Genomic DNA, 22489 nt, shown 5'->3' on the forward strand with positions numbered 1-22489 from the left:
CCCAGCAAGGATGCAACTTATTTCCGGATTTATAAGTAAGAAATAGAAAGGTGACCAGGTGCAATGACTCACACCTGTAATCTCAGCACTTTGGGAGGCTGATGTGGGCAGGTCACCTGAGGTTGGGAGTTCAAGAGCAGCCTGGCCAACATGAAGAAACTCATCTCTCCTAAAAATACAAAATCAGCCAGGCATGGTTGTGCATGCCCGTAATCCCAGCTACTCTGGAGGCTGAGGCAGGAGAATTGCTTGACCTGGGAGGCGGAGGTTGCAGTTAGCTGAGATTGTGCCACTGCACTCCAGCCTGGGTGACAAGAGCAAAACTAAAAAACAAAAAAAGAAAGAAAGAAATAGAAAGTCTTGTTAGCATAAGCCACTGAGTTTTGTAGTTGTTTCCCATAATTAGTGCAGTGGTAGCTGATTAATCACTACAGGGGTGCATCCCCTGCCACAGGCCTTCAACACCCAGGGTGGGGACCATAACCCAAGCTTGGTCAGCAAGCGCATCTGTGCTGGGGACTCTTGATTTTCCATCTCACCCACTATCCATTCTCTGCCCAACTCTCGCCTGCTCCAAGCCCAGCCCCCACCAGGCTCTGGTAATGCAGTTTCCTTTCCTTGCCTGTCAAGCCGATGGGAGGCAAGAGAGTCTCCCTGTGGCTAGTTGCAGGTGCTCAACACCCTGTGAGCACCCTTGCCTCACATCTTAGACCTTTCAGTCTTTTATCTTCATAATCCCTACTGCACTTACTTTCTATTTCCAACTGAGATGGCCTGGTCCAGACCACACCCTTCATCCCAAATTCTGGATACACTTGGGCACTTATACTTCATTTTTCTCCCAGTTGAGAAAATAGGAATTATACTGTTGCCATTTCAAGGCTGTCATGAGAGAAATCAGATCACGGATAAACAGTGGCTCGCTTTGTGCTATAGCCTCATGGTGAATATACAATACAGGTGGGTTTTCTGAGCCCATCTTGCTTGTGCTAGCATCTAATGTATGCCAGGAACACACCAAAGCATTAATAAATATTTGTAAAATGAAAAGCCCTATGGTAGATTTTCTTCCTTTGACCTTTTGATTATTTTTCCTCTTGAAATAACAGAATAAGATACCTAGTACCATGGTGACAATCTCTATAGAAATCCATAGCTTGCTCTCAGCCCGCCTGCAGATGCCAGTGGGAGGCTGGCATAGATTTGGACCAATAGAGAGAAGGCATGGTTAGCCTTGTCCTGGTTACAAAGAACATGATTTTTTTTCCCCTTTCAAATGGACCTTCCTGTCCCCAATTCAGCATCACCTAGCTCTCTCCTAATGTGGGTTAATTTTCCATCAGCTCCTAGAAAGAGTGTATTTCCAGACTCTCTGGGGACAGACAGAGGAGTTTCAAACAGGATAAAGCAAGCTTCGATGGAGAATATTTGGAGCCTGTCATGGCATCAGGCTGCTCCGACCACATTTCTGCCAGAGGGGGGGAAATGTGTTTGCTTGGAACAGGTAACCTTTTCAGATACTCTAATCCGAGGTTTGAAATAGACTTGTGTTGCTACCAGAAATCCCTGTTGTTTTACCTTTTCTTTGTTAGGCTTGCCCTGGTAAAGGCTGGGGAGGCATTGGCTTGGAAGTAGAGGTCCTTTACTGAAGCCAAACAGGGTGTGTGCTTCTTTAAGAGGGACCTCAAGGAGGGACAGTCAGAGAATTACAGAGATGAAAGCCAGATGGTCACTAAATAGGATGGCAGCGAGTGAGGAGAGGGCGGCCAGCTGGGCTGTCTGCTTTATCACCTTGCAGTGGAGAAGACTTCGGCCTGTGGCAGCAAGTGGGAGATTTGGGGGAAGGGATGGCACCCTGAGCCAGGGCCCTCCGCATGGTCCAACTGGCTTCACCTTCTGCACGAACTGGGACACAGAGTTCTAGACCTGGGAGACAGAAAAAGTCTGGGCCATGGAGCCAGAGAGGTCTGGGTTCAAATTCTAGTGGTGTTTCCCTGAACACTGGTACAATCTGTCCGATTTCCATTTCCTTGTCTGTAAAATGGGGTGGTGATCTCATCTCACAAATTCACTGTGAGGCAAGTACAAAGAATATGATTTATGCGCAGTGTGTGGGGTCAAGTAGATGCTCAGGAAATTTCAGTGCCCCTGTCCTCTGGAGAGCACAGCAATAACTATTTAACTAAGATGGGGAGAAGGGAAATGATATTTTGAGAGTCTGGGATCCGGGCCATTTAAAAATGAAATCCCCGAATCCTGTTTAAATGCCTTACTAAGAATGCAAGTCTATCACTCAAGGTTAGTATCAGCTACCTGTAACAGAAAACCCAGGTAACAGTGGCTTAAAGAAGAAAAAGGTTTACTTTTCTTTCACATAAAAGAACTCCTGATGCAAATAGTCAAGGGTTAGAATGACGGCGCCCCAGTCATCCCCTCCAAGAGGCCAAGGCTCTTTCCGTCTTCATGCTCTACTACTCTTACAGAGTAGCTTCCTCTGTCAAGGTCATTGCATGGTTGTAAAACACTGCTGCAGCTCCAGCCACTATGTCCACAGTCCAGGCACCAAGAAGGGGTAAGAAGTGCAGGAGGAGGCACTTGTCAGCTAAGTCAGCAATTTAAAAAATCTTTACTGGAAGCTTCTCCCAGTAACTTCCACCTACATCTTATTGGGTACCCTCTATGGCAAGAGAGGCCGGGACATTTATGGGGCAGGTGGATGCTCCTAGTAATCACAGGGGTTCCATTAGTAGGAAGCAATGGCAGAATGTCACCTCTCCCAGAGCCAACATGCAGCTTCTTCAACTTCCCTGGAAAGGTCTGCCTGGGCATATTTCCCCAGGAACAATAAGGTATCTTTGGCTTTCTGCCTTCTCCACCATCAGTCCTCACTCAGTGGACCAGCTGTTTCTGGAAAGGGCCACTGGTGAGAGTAAGGTCAGAAGCCTGTGGCATACAGCTGGTCTCAAAGGCAGAGCTGCAGGAAGCTCTTGTCATGCCTCTGACTAGCTGGGTATTCCTGGGTGAGTTACTTAACTGCACCCCTCAGGATTCATGGATAGCCTTAAGGATCAGTGAGATACTTGAACATTCAGCAAAACATCCTGCAAGAGCCAGAGTTCAGTAGGTTGTCAACCAAGCTTAGTCCCCATTCTTTTCAACCTCCCATTGTCCACCGACCACCTCGATGTTAGTAAAACAACAGCAGTTTTCACCTAACTTCAGGTGATACGTAGATTATATGAATCAGGAAGGTTCAGAATCAGAAGCTCAGATGGATTACATGTGGGTACCAGGTTTGAGAACCTACCTGGAACACTCTAATACCCAAAGGATAATCATTAAAATCTAAAATGTCTTACACTATCTCATATCTGTCTATGTTACTGGCTGAATTAGTTATCTATTGTGGTGTAACAAATTACCCCAAAACATAGTGGCTTAAAAACCAGCACAGTTTATTATCTCACTGTTTCTCTGGGTTGAGAATCTGGGTGTGGCTTAGCTGGGTCTTGGGCTCAAGGCCCCTCACAAGGCTGCAAGTAGGATGTCCATGGGACTGTGGCCATCTCAAGGCTGAAATGGAGTTGGATCCACTTCCCAGCTCACTCACATGGTGGCTGGCAGGATCCAGCTCCTCACTGGCTGCTGCCTGGAGGCTCCTCAGTGCCATGCAGCATGGGCCTTTCCATATGCAGCTCACAACGTGGCAGCCTGCTTCATCAGAACAAGCTAGTGAGGACAGAAGAGAGAATGTGAGCGAGACGGAAGTCTTTTATAACCAAACCATGGAAGGGGCATCTGTCACTATTTTATTCCGTTCATCAGAAGCAAGTCACTGGCTCCAGCCCAAACTCAAGGGAGGGGATTCCATGGGTATGAACACCAGAAGAAGGGATCACTCAGGACAGGGAGGTCCCAACTGGCTTTTGAAAGTGCCAAGTGAGGTCCTGCTTCATTCACCCACCTCCGATCCCAGACTCCAGACATGGAGCCTGTTTCCTTCCATGAGCAAGCCCAGCTCCCCCGTACTGTGGGGCCTTTGCTCATGTAGTTCTGCTTTCCTGGTAACTCTTCCCTTTCTCCCTTTGTAGTTCTACTCATTTTAAAATTTCATCCCCAACCTCATTTTTTCCGAGAAGACTTTCCTGGACACAGTGCTTCTGAGTCACAGAAAGGAGGGGCGCCTGAAGCCCTACTCAGCCCTGGGTAGCCCCAAAAGTTTGTCTTCAAGCAGAAGTCTGGGCCTTGACTGTTCAACTCTCATTCCTTGTATGGTTTACTGTGTTTGGACCTTTAGCTATAGTTGTAATCCTCAACCAGAGAGACTTTGGATCTAGTTCACGGATTCTTGGCGTGTCATGCTGAATTGCCCCAGCAGTCGGAATGGAAGAAAGAGATGGACCTTATTTCAGGCAAGGCCCCAGCTCTGAATATGTGTTTGTTTGGGCCATGTTACTATCATCTGAGTTCAGTCCTTTGCTTGTAGAAGGTATAATTTTCAGTCCATAAACTCAGGTATGGGGTAGATATAAATATCGCTATCATAACTGAGTTGAGTTCCTATTTTGAGCCTCCATTCAGCCCAGGTAGGTAACAAATCAGTCTCAGCTGATCTGCCCCTCCTTTTCCCAGAGACTGCATTTCTGCATGGTGTACAGAGGTGATAGAAGGATGGCCACCTGCTCTCCTGTGCCACCTGTCCCTGGCATTTATCATTCTGGGTCATGGGTCAATGCAGGTCACCATGGAGCTGTCCCTTGTTTCTGTCCACAACCTGTCTCCAGTCAGGTGACTCTGTGATTCTGTGACATTCTGGGGCTCACGGGCGTCATTGTTTTACCTCTTGAGTCTCACAGGATCCATGAGGCACCTAAGCCCCGAGTCTCCTAGACGCACTCTTAGAAGGGCTGCTTCCTTCGGCCCTTCCCTCATCCCTAGGCACACCCTCTTCCTTTCTGCTATTAGATTCCATGGGCAGTGCCTCTAGGGACTTTGCCTTGACACCTGGCAGAAAGAGCAGAGCACAAAGGTCAGTTTCTCAGAGACACTCACAGTCTTAGTGCTACGATAGCCTTTCCACATCAGCCCAGGAATCTTCTCTTGGTCCACAGGCTGGTGGGGAGAGCCTTTGCTCATGATGTCTTCCTTCAGCATTTTTTGGCTAAGCCATGAATTCTTTCCAATCTCCTGAGAAACTCATCTTGAAAGCTTAAAAGCCAAGGAAGACTGATTTTCTTCTCCTTTCTGCTGTCACAGAAACAGCCTCAACTGATTTAAAGCAGGGAAGGCCAAGGAGGAAAATAAAAAGCCAGAGGAAACTATAGACCTTCTCAACACTATGTGCCCCTCATATCCATTCAATATGCATTTACTAGCACTTGCCATGGGTCAGTTGCTGTTCTGGGTGCCAAGAACAAAAACATTAAAAGACTCTGCACCAAGGCTGGATGCAGTGGTTCATGCCTGTAATCCTAGCATTTTGGGAGGCCAAGGTGGGCAGATCATCTGAAACCAGGAGTTCAGGACAAGCCTGGCCAACATGGTAACACCCTGTCTCTACAAAAAATACAAAAATAAGCCTGGTGTGATGGCACATACCTGTCGTCCCAGCTACTCGGGAAGCTGAAGCAAGAGAATGGCTTGAGCCCGGAAGGCAGAGGTTGCAGTGAGCCGAGATTGCACCACTGCCCTCCAGCCTGAGTGACAGAGTGAGACACTATCTCAATCAATCAATCAATAAAAACACTTAGCACTAGTTCTCAGAAATTTCAGCCTAATAAGGAAATGAGGGGCAGGCTTGGAAACAGATTGACAGGCACAGTGTGATAAGAGACTACAGAGAATATGGGAGCCCAGAGGAGGCACTCAGTGCAGACTGACACTCCAGGAGTCCAGGACTGAGCTTGAAGGATGAACTGGAGTTACAGAATCAAGGAAAAGAGAGTTCAGCACAGAGAGGAGTCCCTCTGAAAGTGGGGAGGTAGAAAGACAGCCTCTGAGCGGCCACTGGTGTGGGTGTGTCTGTTTGGAAGGAACACAGGTTGTGTCTCCAGGAATGGCTACAGATAAGGTTGGAGAGAAGTGGGCAGGAATCAGGTGACAAGATGTCTTGGATGTCAGGCTGAGGCATTTGGATTTTATCTTCAGGAAATGTAGACTCATGGGAGAATGTTTAAGCATGTGGTGATACGGCAGGCTTTGTGTTTTAGAAAAGTTCTTCCTGGGCCAGGTTAGAGGATGCGCTGGAGATAGGGCATCAGTGAGGAGCCTGGGACAGACATCCTGGCAAGGCAAGGCGCAGCCTGCACTGGGAAGATGGGTGGGGCACGCAGGGGATAAATTCCCAGATTGGGGGGTAGGGCTGGGTGCCTGGGTGACAGAGTGAGACCGTGTCTGAAAAAAAGAATAGGGTTGGGGAGGAGGAGAGGGTTGGTTTAGTCTGAAGTCCAGGTAGGAGTCAGGATCCCATGGATAAGAAACCTCTCTGTGCTGCAGTTCTGAACTTTAGCAGAAGGTTCTGGAGCACAAAAGCCCAGACTGGAAGTACATGCAAGAGGCAACCATGGAACTCTAGTACTTTGCAAAAGTTGCCATGGACGGTGGTCAATTAGGACATTTTCAACAGAGGAAAAAAAATGCAGCTGACAGTGCCCCAAATAAATAAGACATTAAAGCTTGCTGAAGAAGAGAGTTCCAGGGCTGGAGTCAGCCGCTCGCTACCCCATCGGGGGACCCTCGTTCTTTTTTCTTTCTGCTCTGCCATCCTTAGCTGCAAGCTTTTGGTCTCCTTGCTAGCAAGATGGGTGCTGTGTTCTATATTTCAATATTTCCATGAACTAGACCAGTGTTCCCTGAAGCATTACATATTTCTGGGTCCTACCAGTGTATTAACTTTGGCACTTGAGCAGACACATATCCCAGTGCAGACACAGTGTGGTGTCTCGCAGTCTTTTCATAAGACCGAAAAGCATTCGGGAGGCAGCAGGGATATGTGGGAAAAGTATATTGGGGCCACACACATCTGCATTTGAATCTGGCCTTTCTGTGAATATTCAGGAGGTCACGCCCGCTTTCTGAAATGCCCCTTACAGTATCTCTGAAAAGGAGAGTCAGGGACCATGGGTGTCCAGGAGATGATTTTGTCAAGTGCCTGGCCTGAGCCAGCAGTAGCTCTCTCCTTTATTTTGTCACCACCCTTCCCCTCCATCTCATCTTATTCCTCATGAGGGTATAGCTTAAAGAACAACCCCAAGAGAGGGCTAAGTTCAGTCCCATGAAGTGAACTGCTAATGGGAAATCTCAGGTAGCCGCTGGTGGGAGAGGCATTTGAGGTGGTGAAGGTAGGGAGAATACGGACTACTTGGCTCCTGCTTTTAAAGCAGTGTTTAAAACCCTGCTCTGTTCCCCAATGAATAGAGTTTGCAATTGGGAAGATTTTTTTCTTTCTGAGATGGAATTTTGCTCTTGTTGCCCAGGCTGGAGTGCAGTGGTACAATCTCAGCTCACTGCAACCTCCACCTCCCAGGTTCAAGCGATTCTCCTGCCTCGGCCTCCTGAGTAGCTGGGATTACAGGCAGGCCCCATTACACCAGGCTAATTTTTGTATTTTTAGTAGAGACAGGGTCTCTCCACGTTGGTCAGGCTGGTCTCGAACTCCCGACCTCAGGTAATCCACCCACCTTGGCCTCCCAAATTGCTGGGATTACAGGCGTAAGCCACCACGCCTGGCTACAACACAGTGATTTTTTTTTTTTTAAAGTGATAGATGACAACCTACGTCATCCTTGGGGCAAGCTTTCAGAAATAGAGACTCCCTTGCCCTCAGATGTCTCCGTGCTGCTCCTTAGCCTGGCAAAGCTGTGTGGAGCTTATTACAGGAGGAGCAGGAGATATTCTTCTGTTCTGCCCTGAGTCAGGCCGCCTGGTGTGCTGATGAGTCACCACCGCCTGCCCTGGCCCCCTGCCTATCAGGAGGCCACTACCTCCGGCCACTTTTATTTTCCTTTGTAGGGAAAGATTCTGACCTCTGTGCTCTGTGTCTACCCATTCTGCCTGCCCCAGACAGGGGCAAAGGTTCTCTGCCAAGCCCTCCTTTTTTCAGGGAAACTGCAGGGGTTGGGGGCAGAAGAGGGAATTCAAGCAGGTCCCAGGCATGCAGAAGCACAGATAATACAAGGGTAGGAGCCTTTAGGGATTTGCAAGATGTTCAACCAGGCACCATCAATCACTGCCAAAAGTGGCTGTTATGCAAAGAAGCTTAATTGGCCTACAGGTTGGTTGAGTTTTAAACCCACAGATTGTAGCAAGGTAAAGGAAATGAAAGCATTTGACAGATTCTGGGTGGGGCTGTGTGATTTCCATAAACAGAAGAGAAACATCTGGGGATAGAATGGGCCTCAGATGACAAATGGTCTATTATAGAGTATATATAATAGATAGACACCTATACAATATATACATGCCGTGTGTGTGTGTGTGTGTGTGTGTGTGTGTGTGTGTGTAAGTTGAGAGGGAGCAGGCAGAAATGCAAACATCAGAAGCTTTTGGATATATATATATATGGATATATGTATATTCACTACATGTATATGTAAATGTAATGTGATATGTTCAAAATATAACACCATGAAAAGCTCCAGACAGAGGCTGGAGACTGAGCTGTCACCCTGGGATTGAAGACAATGTGACCATTTATTCTCCAGAATTACTGGAGATAAGGCACCTGGATAAGGCAGCCGGCTGTGGAAGTCATCCACTGAGTTCTATCACACAGGGAAAATATTCATTCATCCATTTATTTGTGGAGTCCACAGTGGTTGTTTTGAGTGTCAGTTTAGCAATCAGAGGCCTTGCTTTGAATTGCTTCCCCAGATTCCTGGGGAAGCTTGGGTGATTTATTTAACTTCCTTGGGTCTCATTTTCCTAGTCTAGAAATGGATGTCTATTTCCTGGTCTGGAGAAGATAAAATGAGGTCATAGATGTGCCTGGCATATAATGGAACATGGTCCCTAATCATAATACATCATACATAATCATGTATTTCTTTTTTTGACACACTTTAATTGAGCACATATTTTGTGCCAAGCCTTATGCTAAACACAAAGGATCTAGACATATTCAATTCATCCATGTCATAGATATTTGCTGAGCACCTACTGCGTGCTTGATGAACACTGTGCTAGCCTCCCAGACTGGCAAGGGAGACAGATATTCAAAGAACTGCAAGTAAGTAGCATAGTCAGTTCCTCCCTCGCTGACTGCCAAAGCTTCAAAGGTTTCCAGCCCAATAAGGTCATCACAGCTATGATCAGCCCCTTCTACAGATGAGAAAACTGAGGCTCAGAAAGGTGGAGAGACTTCCCCAAGTCCCCACATCTAGTGAGGGGTTGAGCCTCAACTGTAGTCCAGATCAGCCAAATTCCAAAGACGATGTCTTTTCTCAACAATGCATATCCACTAGGGTGCATTTTTCATGCTTCAAGATAAAGACAGCAGGCAAGAAAGGGGCAAGAAAATGCACAAATACCAGAGGTATTCCTTTTTCTGGGTCTGCAACATGGGAGGAATCTAACTTTGGGAATACTGAGGAGGGGTTTTGAGTAGGCAGCAAGGGGTGATGTGGATGTACGCATATACGTGTGCCTGTGAGTGTGTGTGCGTGCCCATTTCTGTGAGTGTGTAAATGTGTGTGTGTATCTGCATCTGTGTATTTGCATAACTACACATGGAAGAGAGGCAGGCAAGTGTGTTTGCCTGTGTGTCTGTGTGTGTATATGTGTGTGTATCTGTGAGTCTGCACATGTGTCTTTGGGGATGTGTGGGTGTATTTATGTGTCTCTATACCTATGTGCCTACTGATATGTCTTTCAGTGTGTCTCTCTTTCTGCATGTCTGTTTGTGTGTGTGTGTCGGCGTGTCTGTGAGTGTCTGTGTGTGTGCCTCTGTGGGTGTGTGGTGTGACTTGTCCCCTTTTCAGTCCTCAGTTGTTTCTGTGGAGCTGATGTAGCTTGTCCTTCAAAACCAGGGGAACTGACAAAGTCAGTGGCTTCAGCTTTATCCCAGCCTGCCATCCTGTCAGAGGAAATGATGTGTGCTTGGCACAGTCTGCTCCTTATGATGTCATTCTGGCTGTGACCTGCACATTCTGCTCTCCTAGGTATTTGTCTTTTGACTGTTTGATGAATACCTGCCAAAGATTAAGGGAATACGAGTTTGGGGTTTCTTAAAGAATCATAGCTGGTGGGTACATTAGCTGTCCATTTTCTTTGCTGTGTACTTGGGAACCATGGTAAAGAGACAACTTTGGGTTTGCAATCGTGAGAGCTCAGTTCCAGTCTCCAGTCTGCCCCTTCAAAAGCTGTGTGACCTTGGAGAGGACGCTTTAGCTCTCTGAGCCAAGATTCCTTACCTTATAAGAAGATTCTTTGGAGGGGCAAACCTACCAACAGATGAAAACATTTTCAGAAATTCACAAAGTCCTTGAATCACAGGATGTCAGGGCAAGGGGGCCCAGTGGGAGGACCCTGGGCTCAGATGTCAAGCAGGTGTGGGCTTGGGCTCTGGCTTCTTCCTTTCCTCAACAAATGACACTGAGCAAGTTATTGAATCGCTCTGAGCCTCAGATTGTTCCTGCGTTAAACAGGACAGTATAATATATAAAGCACTAAGCCAATGTGCTGGCCAATATGAGCGCCCCTAAAACGGGAGCTGTTAACATTTTTAATACTACAAGGGGCTGATGGCAATATTAATATCTGCCCACTTTCAAACTTTCAGTGAGTATAGCAAATTAAACCTCTGCAAGTGCAGGGTATAATGAATGCACAGTGTGACCAAAGTGATTTACTATCTCTCGTTTTTACTATTTCAAGATGCAACCTCAGCAGAGTGTTCTTGGCATTACCACATTCTTGGCAAGCACCTTGCATTTCATCTAGAACTCAGAGGCTGTTCTAGTTGCAAAGAGGAGCTGAGAACAAGGTGGCCTCCAGCCCAGAGTTGTCCAGGCCCGCTGGCTGGGTGGCAGACTTCCCTAGTACCTGTCCCCAGCCTCTCCAGCTGGATCCTTTCTATATCATGTCCTCACCTTCAGCAAGACCTCAAATCCCGCTTGTTTTTGAAGATGCTATTCCCTCTGCCTGGAATATTCTTGGCTGCCACTCGACCCTTCAGCCAATCTGGGCTTGGCTCCAGGTCCCTATACCCAGGCTAAGTCAGATGTCCCTGCTCTACGTCCCCAGTGCACCCTGGGTTCACCCCACCATGCTTGACGTCCAGGGCATTTGAACCGTCTGCTTCTGTGCCTGGCTCCCTCCCAGAGGGTGCTCTCCAGGAGGCCAGGGACAGGGAACCCAGGAGTTCTCGGTGGATGTTCACAGAGCAAGCACATGAAGATCATTCATTTTCTGCCTCCACCCCCTCAGAGGGCAATACCTTCACATATAAATATATCCAGTTTGTCTGAACTCATTCTGACAACCACTTAGCTTAATAGCAGAGATTTCAGAGAGCTGTGCCTCCTCTGTGGCTGCTGATGTTTGTTTTGAAGCAGATGGATCTGTCTCACTGCATCTGCTTGTTTTTGACAATGGCACGAGGCAGGTCAGAGGACAAAAGACTCCCAAGTCCTTGAGTAGCTAGCTTCAGCCTGTGTGTCAGGGATAGCACGTGGGTTTGCTGTGATGGCAGTGAGCATCCATGTGGCTTGACAGCCTCAGTTTTGGAGAGTGATTGGCAACTCAGGCTCTGGGATTGTACCGCCTGAGTTGCAAGCCTCAGTTCTACTACCTGCTAGCCATATGATGTGGGTGACTTGTTGAACCTCTTTGTGCCTCAGTCTACTTGTCTGTAAATTGGGGATATGTAACAGTACCTACTTGCCCTGTTGGGTTTTTGTTGGAATTAAATGAGATCAGTTCCTGGTGTAGAAAGAATATTTGATGAAGTTTAGCTAGTGTTACTATTGCGTTGGATTTGTACCCAGTGGCAGTATCAGACCAGGACCTCCACTCTGACTGTAACAGAGACTGTGTCTGGCTAGACACCCTATCTCCATCCTGCCAGAGCTGGTTTCCCAGGGTGAGAAGTTGGAATTGTGGAAACCCCACAATTTCAAGTGAATCTTTTTATGATCATGTAAGCATCCTCCAGGAGAGATAGATGGTCCCTCTGTGTCTGAGAAGGGTTCTTGCCTTTCTCTCACTTAACAGCAACCTGACACACCCAGTTGGCAGTCTACCTGGCACTTTGCTTACTTCATGGTATAGCACAGGGGTCAAAAAATGATATCCCTAGGACCAAATCTGGTCCCTTGCCTGTTTTGTTAAATAAAGTTTTATCAGAACACAGTTTATTTATGTGTGATCTCTGGCTGCTTTAGCAATAAAATGGCAGTGTGGAGTGGCGGTGACAGAGGTCACAGAGCTTGAAAAGCCTAAAATATTTTCCATCTGGCTCTTTATAGAAAAAGCTTGCCAACCCTTTGCGTAAGAGTAAAGGATTAAAGGTTTCTCTGGTTGAGGGAGACAGAGACCTGAGCACCATTCCCACCTCTTTGCTCTCCCTCAGCCCTGACACTGGGTTGGCCACCATTACTTTGCCTCATTCTACTTTGTGTGACTAATCTCCCATTGCTTCCTCAAACGCCACTGCTCAACTCAGCCCTTTCACAGCTCCCATTGACTAGCACATGCCAGGGCCACCACTGTCTTGTAAGGTGTCTCTGGTTGAATGAGACAAAGACATCCCTTGGGGTAGATGAAGCTCTATGTCACACATTGGTGTGCTGGGCAAACCCCCCAACCCTATTAAATATACTCAGTGAATGACAGCCTTTGTACCCGTTGGTCAGCTTTATCGATTACACTGTCTCTTAGCCTTGAGTTTTTCCCTGTCCAGGTGACCATCCACCCTAGAGCTACAGTGATCTTCCTAACAGGTCATGTCCCTCTCCTGCTCAAATTCCTTCATGCCCACCGCCCTCAGGAAAAGCCCATGCTCTTGTTTGTGACATTCAAGACCTGTTGTAATCTGGTTTTTGCCAGTCTCATGCCTCACCATCTGCTCTGCCTCTACCACACCTGAGTGCCGCTCTTCAATGAGCGATCCCTAGACCCATCTGCTCCATAATGAGGGATCCCTAGACCCATCCGCTCCATAATGAGGGATCCCTAGACCCATCTGCTCCGTAATGAGGATCCCTAGACTCCAGGCTTGCTCATACTATGGGGATTGCCACATGCTTGTTCTTCATGAATTATCCTGCCCTTCCTCTTCTCCATCTGCCAAATTCCAAGTCACTCTTCAAGCCCCAACACAAGGATCTCCTCCCTGATTCTCCTGGAGGACTTGAGCACACTCCTTCCAGGGTTCACTTCAGTCTCCACAAACCATGGCTCACAGCCCATAAATGGGTCAGAAAATTGGGGTAATGGATCTTGGCCAGCACCTTTTGAAAGATGAACTAGATGAGAAAATGCAAGAGCACATCACTTTTTATTGTGTGGTTCCAGCATAAGATGAGGAACATAAGCTCTGGAGCCAGACTGCCTGGGTTCCAGTCTGGTTGTATAGTTACAGCTTGCTGCAAAAGTAATGGCAAAAACTGCCGTTACTTTTGCACCAAGCTAATATTAGCAATGACCTTGGCAAGTGACTTATTCTCTCTGTGTCTCAATTTCCTCATCTGTAAAACAATGATAATAAAAATACTTTCTTCATGGCTTCTCATGAAGATTAAGTGTATAATGTACATTACATTTATATTTAAACATGTAACTTATACATATATGAATGTGCATATATATGTGCATATGCATGTGTATATATCTATCTTACAAGAGTAGCTGTCCACATAGGCAGTGCTATAACCATGTTAGCTACTATGTATGCACATGTGTGTGTGCATGTATGTAGAGTAATGTGTGTGTGAGACAGAGAAAGAGAGAGTGAGGGGAGACAGAGAGAGAGACTCTAGTTTATGATAAACATTACCTGAAAGCCTCTAGTATGGCTGGAATATTTTCTGATCCATATTAAAGCAATTATTTGAGAATATCAGATATTTAAAAAATTTTGCTTTTCTCTCTCTTTCCCTAGACAGGGAGCTCCTGGAAGGCAGTAAGTGTATTTTATTTTTCTCTGCATTCCAAGCTTCCAGCAGTATGCTACGTAGATGTTTCTGGAATAAATGAGAAAATGAGTCCTAAATCCTGAAGCTGAAGCACCACGGGGTCTCCTCCTGTAACTGCAGGGGCCAGGATATTCCATTCCCCGCCTCCCTCCCCTCCCCTTTCTCCTGTGAGACACACTCTGAGCTCCACGGGATGCAGACGCCTTTCTCAGGATATCTGGTCTCCGCAGTGAGAATACGTGATCACATCTCACTGCCAGGGAGAGGGAGGAAAGCACGAGGGACCCTCAAGCGAGAAATGGAGGCTCCAAACTGACTGGGAGGAAAATGGAAACTCCAGCTGACCTAAGAGATTTCTATAATGAGAGAAAACCAATTTAAATGCAAATAGCCTACGGTGTCGTTGGGGAAAGGCTCCTTGCTACAGAGAAAGGCTGGGAAAACAAACACAGCCCTCATCACGGGGCTGGTTCACTGTTGGACAGGAAGGTTGCTTTATCCATTTAGGATTAAAGTCTAAATGAGTAACAGAGTCACTTTTATCGCTGGCAGCATTACCCGGTGCTCCACGGTGGCCACTGAGAAATGGGTGCCCTCAAGGGGTCCTGGCATTGGCCACTGCCATTTCCTGAGCCCCTAGCAGGTGACAGGTGCTGAACAAGGAACAGGGAACAAAAGCTGTGCCATACACAACTGCCTTGAGGAGCTCACAGCCTAAGGGGACCTTTAGACTGTGAAGTCAATTCTGGGCTGCAAAGAGAACTGACATTTTATTGAACATTTACTATGTGCCAAGCCAAGGACAAAAAACTTTATGGTGATGACAGTTCATCAAATTCTCACAGCAACTCCATAAGGAAGAGCCTATTATTTTTCCGACTTTATAGATAAGGAAACTGACATTCCAGGAGAGTAAAAACTTATTATGGTTGCTGGGCTTCAGACACAAGCAGAATGGCTCCAGGACAGTGGCTCATATCTCTCTGTGTGCTCAGAGGAGAGCTCCTGCAGAGAAGACCCAGGGATTGCACTGCCTGACCCTGGGCTCTCTCTGAAGACTGGGTGCCCATCCAGCGAAGTCCTCACAAAGCAGAGCTGCCCCAAATCAGGAAGCCTTGGGACAGGGTCTGCCACTGGCCTTGGCTTGGGGCACCCAAAAAATAATACTGTTCAAGGAATCAGGACGTGTGAGTTGCTCTGCCAATAACTGGGTGTGTGACCTTCACAGTCACTTTCCCTCTCTGGGCCTCATTTGCCTATGTAAGATGAAGATTCTAAAATTATTTGGGGCTACAAAATTCTTTAATCTTAGGACTCCTGCTACCCTGGAGAACAGTCATTGCCTGATTGATACAGCACCTCCTTCCTGCCCTCCTTTCTGCCCCACCTCCTGCCTTCTACCCCGGCTGGCCCATATCTGTTGCAATGGAGCACTTTAATTTCCTCCTTTGGTTTCATAATTCAAGGACAGCACCATCTGCCACATTAAATCCATGCTCTCTGCTTGCCTCCTTCTCAAAACAAGGGCTGGATAAAGGCTTCATCCGGTTTATTTCATGGAGGGAGCAAGATCTGGCAAAACCAAATGGGGACAGCTTTGGCCTTGCAAGCTGCATTAATCCCCTAATCTTCTGGTAGGGACCCAGAGCTTGTTCTGTCATCCCCATCGCCTGCCCCAGCCAGAACATGATGCTGCTGCTGCTGATAGATGATGTTTATGGAGGCTTTTCTGAGTCAGGCGTTTTCTTAAGTGCTGTATGTTCATTTATTTACTTCCCATTACGTCTCTGTGATGAAGGGGCTGATCATAATGGCCCCACTGTAGAGGTGCAGAGACTGAGACCTGGGAGGCTTCAGAAATTTGCCAAAAGCCCACACAGCCAGCCAACAACAGAGACTGAATGTGAACTGGCTGTGGAAATAAACACAGACACACAAAGAGAGCCAGCCTGAAAGAAACTGGAGTTCACAGCCAAGCTCTCTAACCACTGATCTTTGAAAAGTTGAGCCTGGGCACAATAACTCATGCCTGTAATCCCAGCACTTTGGGAAGCTGAGGTGGGAGGATTGCTTGAGCACAGCAGTTCAAGACCTGCCTAGGAAACACAGAAAGACTCAGGGACCTTGTTTCTAGAAATATTAAAAAGAAAATTATCTGGACATGGTAGTGCACACTTGTAGTCCCAACTACTCAGGAGACTGAGCTATGAAGATCGCTTGAGCCAAGGAGGCTGAGGCTGCAGTGAGTTGTGATCACACCACTGTACTCCAGCCTGATCAATAGAGTGAGAACCTGTTTCAAAAACTAAAAACATAAAGTAAAAGAAAAGTTGAGGTCATATTTCTTTATTCAGCATTCCTGCAAGACGTGTTTACTGAGCAGCCCACTGTATGCCATGTGCTACTTTCCATGCAGGAAAGCCCCCCACGAGCAAGGCCCACGGGAGTCACTCTCATAGGACCAATCTAGTGCACAAGACAGGCACCAAGCCAGCAACTGAACAAGCAGGCAGGATCATTTTAGGCCAGGACAAGGTGTTGTGAAGGAAATACAGTGGGGGGCATGAGAGAAAGAAATGGGAAATGCTCAGGGAAGGCCTCCCAAACGGGAGGGTCTCTGGGCTGTAGGGATTGAGCCCCGCTGCAGGCTTTCCTGACCTCGGCACTGTGGACATTGTGGGTCCCATAACTCTGTTGGGGGATCGTCCTGTACATTACAGGATGTTTAGCAGCATTCCTGGCCTTTACCCACAAGATGCCAGTAGCATCTCTTTTTCCAGGGTGACAACCAAACAATGTCTTCAGACATTGCCAGTGTTCCCCTGGAGGGCAAAGCTACCCCCAGTTGAGAACCCCTGAGTCACAAGACCGGCAAAGCAGGCAACATGGGATGAAGGAATAGTGAGGTGGGCTACAAAGCTGTTCAGAGTGCTTGTGATGTAGGAAGAAGGCTGGTTTGGTCAGAGGGCAGTGGGCCAGGGAAGGATGGCCACGTGCTCTGCAAAACTCTCTGGAAAGTACTCAGCAATGCTTATGGAGTCTCTTCACTGGCCAGGCATTGTACTAGCTGTGCCCAAGGACACAGCGCCTGCTCCAAGGTGATAATAGTCGGGGTGGCTGAATAAGACACACAGCTGTCAGCCTGGTGCTATCCATGGTAACAGAATATTCTGGATCAAAAGCAAGCAGAGAGGCTCTCCAAGGGCAGTGACCATGGTGAAAGAGATGCTGGAGAAGGCAAAGTCTGGGACCCTTTCTGAAGAGGAGACAGCAGGCAGCTGTGGCCTTCACCTTCCCAGCACCAGCTCCTCCATTTCCCATAGCAACTGCCCATCCCCATGCCCAGCTGCACATGGTTTCGGTGGAATTTCTAATTCATGGTGCCTCGCTAGACTGGCCAAGGGGCTGGCATGAGACCCAAGCCTGGCCATCATATACTTTCTTCCTGGAATTAGAATATTGGGCAGAGAAACCCAAGGGCACTGAAGAGCTAGAGTCAATTTTTCTAATGGAAGTGGAACAAAGCATGTTCTTTTGTTCTGGCATTATTTTTTGACTATCTCAGTTCCCTAAGAAACAGTTGTTTCTCTCTCTTCCAAGGCCTATTTTTCAGCTTTTCCTTTCAATACACCTCTATTAATTCCCCAGAGTGGGTTTCTAATGTTTGAAACCCCAATTAAAATAGAAACAGTATAATGTGAACAGGGACGAGAAAGTGTAGGTTTCTGACTTACTGCGCTCATCACTTTACATTAAATAAGCTGTGTGTCCCTCTCTCTCCTAATTACAAGCAGGGTGCTTCACCAAGGCCTGACTGTGTCTTTTTCTCTTCATATCCACAGTGCCTACCTCAGGGTTGACTTGTCCTTTGCACCCAGCATGTTTGTAATTATGCATTTCTTTGTGAGGTAATTTGTTTAATGTTATCCACTCTCACTATGTCAGAAGTCCCATGAAAATAGAATGCATTGAGCCTAATTTATTAGGATGCCCAACTGTCCCAGTTTGGTTGGGGAGGTTCAGGGCAAATTGGAACAGTGGCCAAGCTACCAGTGTCTGGCATCTAGGAAGTCTTCAAGCACCAGTTGTCCTGGACACTCAAGAAATGCACGTTGAGATGAACTGAAGCAAACTATAGCCCAGCATAAGGCATATTCTTTCACGCAAAGACATTTCTTTATGCCTGCTGTGTGCCAGGTAACCAGCTTTTCAGAAGCAGAGGGTTCAAGGAAGGAAATCCCAGCAGCCAGGGGTGCAGTCAGATTGTAGGCTGAAATGATACTGCACAAGGTCTTGAGCATCAGGCTGAGAAAACCACATGCAGCACTCAGAGGAGGCAGGTCCCCTCTGATCTAGAAGGAAGGAGATAGGAAGACATAATAATTTAGGAGTGATGCACTGGCAATCCCTGCCAGGGACTCTGATAAGGAAACCACCACAGGAGGAATCTGCCGGGGCTACTGAAACAGGGGGCGGGCAGAACCTGAAGTTAACTAGTTATTTGGTTGTTTTTTCCAAATTCTGCACTGGGCAGAGAGAGGGGTTTAGCAACTTCCTCTTTCATTTCAAGCACAGCCATCTGCTCAGCTCAACGAGCAGAAAATCCACCCCCAGGAAACGTGAATTTATTTGTGGGTATGTGATGGAGCCTACGTCTTTACTCATCAGGAAGATTCAGCTACACAACCCCTACCATGGGGCCATCCTCTTGAGAGGTTGCAACTCTGTTCCTCAGCAGGTGAGAACACGTTTATGTGCAGCTGCTATAGACAATGTTTTTGTCTGGCCACCCCCAACACAAAGCTAACCTCCAGGCGATGGTATAGTAGGGGGGGCTTTGGGAGGTGATTAGGTCATGATGCTGGAGTCCCATTGATGGGATTGGTGCCCTTAGAAAGAGACCCCAGAGAGCTGCCTGGCCTCTTCTGCCATGTGAGGGTGAGCCAGAAGGAGTGCTCTGTGAACCAGAAAGCAGACTCTCATGAGACCCCAAACCTACCAGTGCCGCATCTTTAACTTCTAGCCTCCAAAACTGTGAGGAACACATTTCCATAGTTGATAAGCCATCCAGTCTATGGTATTCTGTTATGGCAGTCTGAATGGACTAGGACAGCAGCCAAACAAACTTTTGGATGGGGCCTCGCAGACTTTCAAGGCCTGGAGATCCTCCGAGAAGAACACTTCTCTAATCCAGCTCCCTCATTTCAAAGCAGGGAAAGAGTCTTATTTGCATGATATAATAAGCAAGAAGCAGGGGCTGGGCTGCTCTCTCTTTAACTCTTCTCAATAAAGAACTGAATCGTATAATAGGGAACCCCTTGCCCCTGGGGAGTAGGGGAAAGTGAAAAGACAAAGAAACAAACACACTGCATCGTGTGATGAGAGGTTTTCTCCTGTGAAAATTCTCTTCAATCTTTCTCATTACACCAGCAAGGAAATCTCACTTTGATACTAATAGGTCTTTAACGCCTCTCTCAAACTTTAACACCTCTCTAAATCTCCCTTTCAAATAGGAATCAAACAGGTCTCAAGCCCAGAGTCTTCCATAGGTAACCCTATTCTTCTAGAAGTAAATATTCTACAATTTCATAATATAGTTTTATTTTCGTGGTATTTCTTTTTATGGCTAGCTTCTATTTGTAGCAGATGGGATTGGCTTTCCATCTATGGTAGTAAGTTTTTCTTTTGAAGAAATGTATTTTAAGTTTTAAATGGGAGACAAGTTAAAGACAAACATTGAGGGAAAGACTAGACCACGTGGTATGCAGTGATAGCAAACTTATTGGTGGACCTTAAACTGTTAAGTTTGAAAACAGGAGTGGAGGACAGAGGGATGGGGTGGAGACCCCGTGGCCACTCACCAGGGCAGGCTCCATACATGTTATTAAGCAAATGTCAAGCTTGAAATTTAAAAGGTGGCTCTTTAAATGAATTAGAGGCAGAGACACTGGAAAGTGCCAGGAAATTCTTCACGTGACCTTGAACAGACAGAAACCTCCTGAGATGAGAGAGTGCAGATCTGTTATTTGACTTGGCAAAGGACCCTTCTGGTGGATAAGGGTGTCCCATCTCTAAAAAATGATGTGCAGTGCATTTCTGTATGTTTCCTGTGAATAACCACTGAGGCAGCGGCAAGGGAAGTCACGGGGGTGGAAGGGCTGCCGCAGCAACCACCACCTATTGAGACCCTGCTCAGCTCTGCCCATGCTGCCAAAAGCCTCTCGCTTCACCCTTTCAGCAGCCCTATCGTGCTAATGCTACTAACCTCTGACACTTATGGAGTACACGCTATATGCCAACACCTCTTCAAAGCACTCATTCATTCATTTAGTCCAAACAGCAACCCAAGGAGGCCATCATTATTACTCCCACTTCACAGATCAGAAAACTGAGGTGGAAAGTGTAGGTCACAGCTGGTGGTCAATGGTAGCAGTGGATTCAAGCCCAGACATTCTGGCTCCAGAACCTGCACTCCAACTTCATTGAGGTGAGTGAGCACAGGCCTTATCTCTTTCTTACAAAGGAGGTTGCACAGCTACTAAATTGGAAAGTTAGTAAAAACACTTCCCAAAGGTGGCATTTCCCCCAAAAGCAAGCTATTGCATTAATTCAGCAAATGTTTGGTGAGCATCTACCACATGGGAAAGATCCTTCTTTTTGTTTCGGTCATCTGCAGTTGGGGGCTGTAGGTCCATCCCTGTCCTCCCCTAAGCAGGAGAATAACCCTGTAGACTTCTTGTTAGGGTTCTGGGGTCTCTGGATGAATCTGATGCAGACCCAGTCATCAGCCTGGCTGGGCGGCAAAATCAGAAAGCTTGGACGGGGGCTGTGGAACCTTGATTCTTGTCCCAGTTTTGTCATTTCCTGCTTCAGCCTCTTTTCAGCTCCCAGCCTCAATGTCCTCACCTCCAAAATGGAGATCTTAATTACAGTGGTCTGGCTTTGCTCGCAGGGTCACTGTGAAAATCAAATGAGATTGCACAGGGAAAAATCTCTTCAGACTGCAGCTCCATGCAATGGTCATCATCTGTTGATGTTGCTCTCTGGTGAGTTGTTTATTTTTTAAATAGAAATTACTGTTTGTTTCTAATTACAAAAGTTTGGGAGTTACAGAATAGCACACAGAGTTTTAAAAATGGTTTATTACCCTACTACTTCTTGATAATCTCTACTAACCTGCTGGTATATTTCCTTCTCGATACATAAAGTTAAAGACAGTTGACCCCTGTACAATACGGAAGCTGGGGTGTTGACCCCCTTCACAGTTGAAAATCTGCATACAACTCTTGACTCCCCAAAAGCTTAACTACAAATAGCCTACTATTGACTGTAAGCCTTACTGAGAACATAACAGTCAATTAACATATTTTGTATGTTATATATATTGTATATTGTATTCTTACAATAAAGGAAGCTAGAGAAAAGAAAATGGTATTGAGAAAGTTATAAGGGAGAGAAAGTATATTTACTGTTCATTTAGCAGAGGTAGCTCAGCATAAAGGTCTTCACCCTTGTCGTCTTCATCTTGAGTAGGCTGAGGGGGAGGAAGCGGACGGGTTGGTCCTGCTATTTCAGGGGTGGCAGAGGTGAAAGAAAAGCCACATGTAAGTGGACCTGTACAGTTCAAACCTGTGTTGTGTGAGGGTCAACTGTATAATAATTACCTACTTAGAATCCAGTAGCTTTCCATTGCACTTGAAACGAAATCCAAACTCCTTATCAACACTTCACCTTGGCTTTCAGTCTCTGTGTGATCACTGTGTGATCTGGGTGCACCACACCCAGCTAATTTTTTTATATTTTTAGTAGAGACAGGGTTTCACCACACTGGCCAGGCTGGTCTTGAACCTCTGACCTCAAGAGATGCTTGCCTCTCCTGCATCTTTTCTCTCTACTCACAAATTATTTCTCTTGCTTTTTCCCCTCCTAATACTCCAATGGCATTGCCCCTCAAGGCCTTTGCTCCTTTGCCTGAAATGCTCTTCCCCAGATCTTCAAGAGTGCATTTTTTTTCAGCATGCAAGTCACGGCTGAAATGTCACCTCCTTGGATAATCCCTCCATCTTCACACACACGAAACTAGCCCATCTTATGTGACTTTCTTCATGGTATTGTGTGCCACACTCAGAAATTATCCTGTGTATTCTTAAGTCTATATGTTTACTGCCCGTCTTCTCCCAAACAAATTTCCACCCTAAACTTGTTCCCCTCTATATCCCCGGTACCCAGAATGGTGCTTGGCTTATAGCCCATCTTCATTAAATAGTTAATAAGTGAATGAATTGGATTAATGTACTTATGAGCTGGTGTCATACTAACTGATTTTCCCCTTGCTGTGATGTGACCGCCTCGACTTT

At 46.6% G+C, this 22489-nt stretch overlaps 2 long non-coding RNA genes across 2 annotated transcripts in view; one reads left to right on the top strand and one right to left on the bottom strand.

Moving 5' to 3' along the window:
* Positions 1-1274: 1274 nt before the first annotated feature.
* The window catches only part of LOC118151340 (uncharacterized), a 38278-nt gene continuing 17063 nt past the window's right edge, over positions 1275-22489 (top strand). Inside the window, exons 1-2 of the long non-coding RNA XR_013532516.1 lie at positions 1275-1504; positions 21085-21178. This is a non-coding gene — a long non-coding RNA (uncharacterized LOC118151340). The remainder of the gene's footprint in view (positions 1505-21084; positions 21179-22489) is intronic.
* LOC118151339 (uncharacterized) lies at positions 3371-5713 on the bottom strand. Its single transcript, XR_004739504.3, has 3 exons — positions 5599-5713; positions 4841-5004; positions 3371-3729 (listed from the first exon to the last, which is right to left on the bottom strand). It is a non-coding gene; the product is annotated as an uncharacterized LOC118151339 (long non-coding RNA).

This window comes from Callithrix jacchus, chromosome 2 (genome assembly GCF_049354715.1).
Source record: "Callithrix jacchus isolate 240 chromosome 2, calJac240_pri, whole genome shotgun sequence".
NCBI classification, from domain to species: domain Eukaryota; kingdom Metazoa; phylum Chordata; class Mammalia; order Primates; family Cebidae; genus Callithrix; species Callithrix jacchus.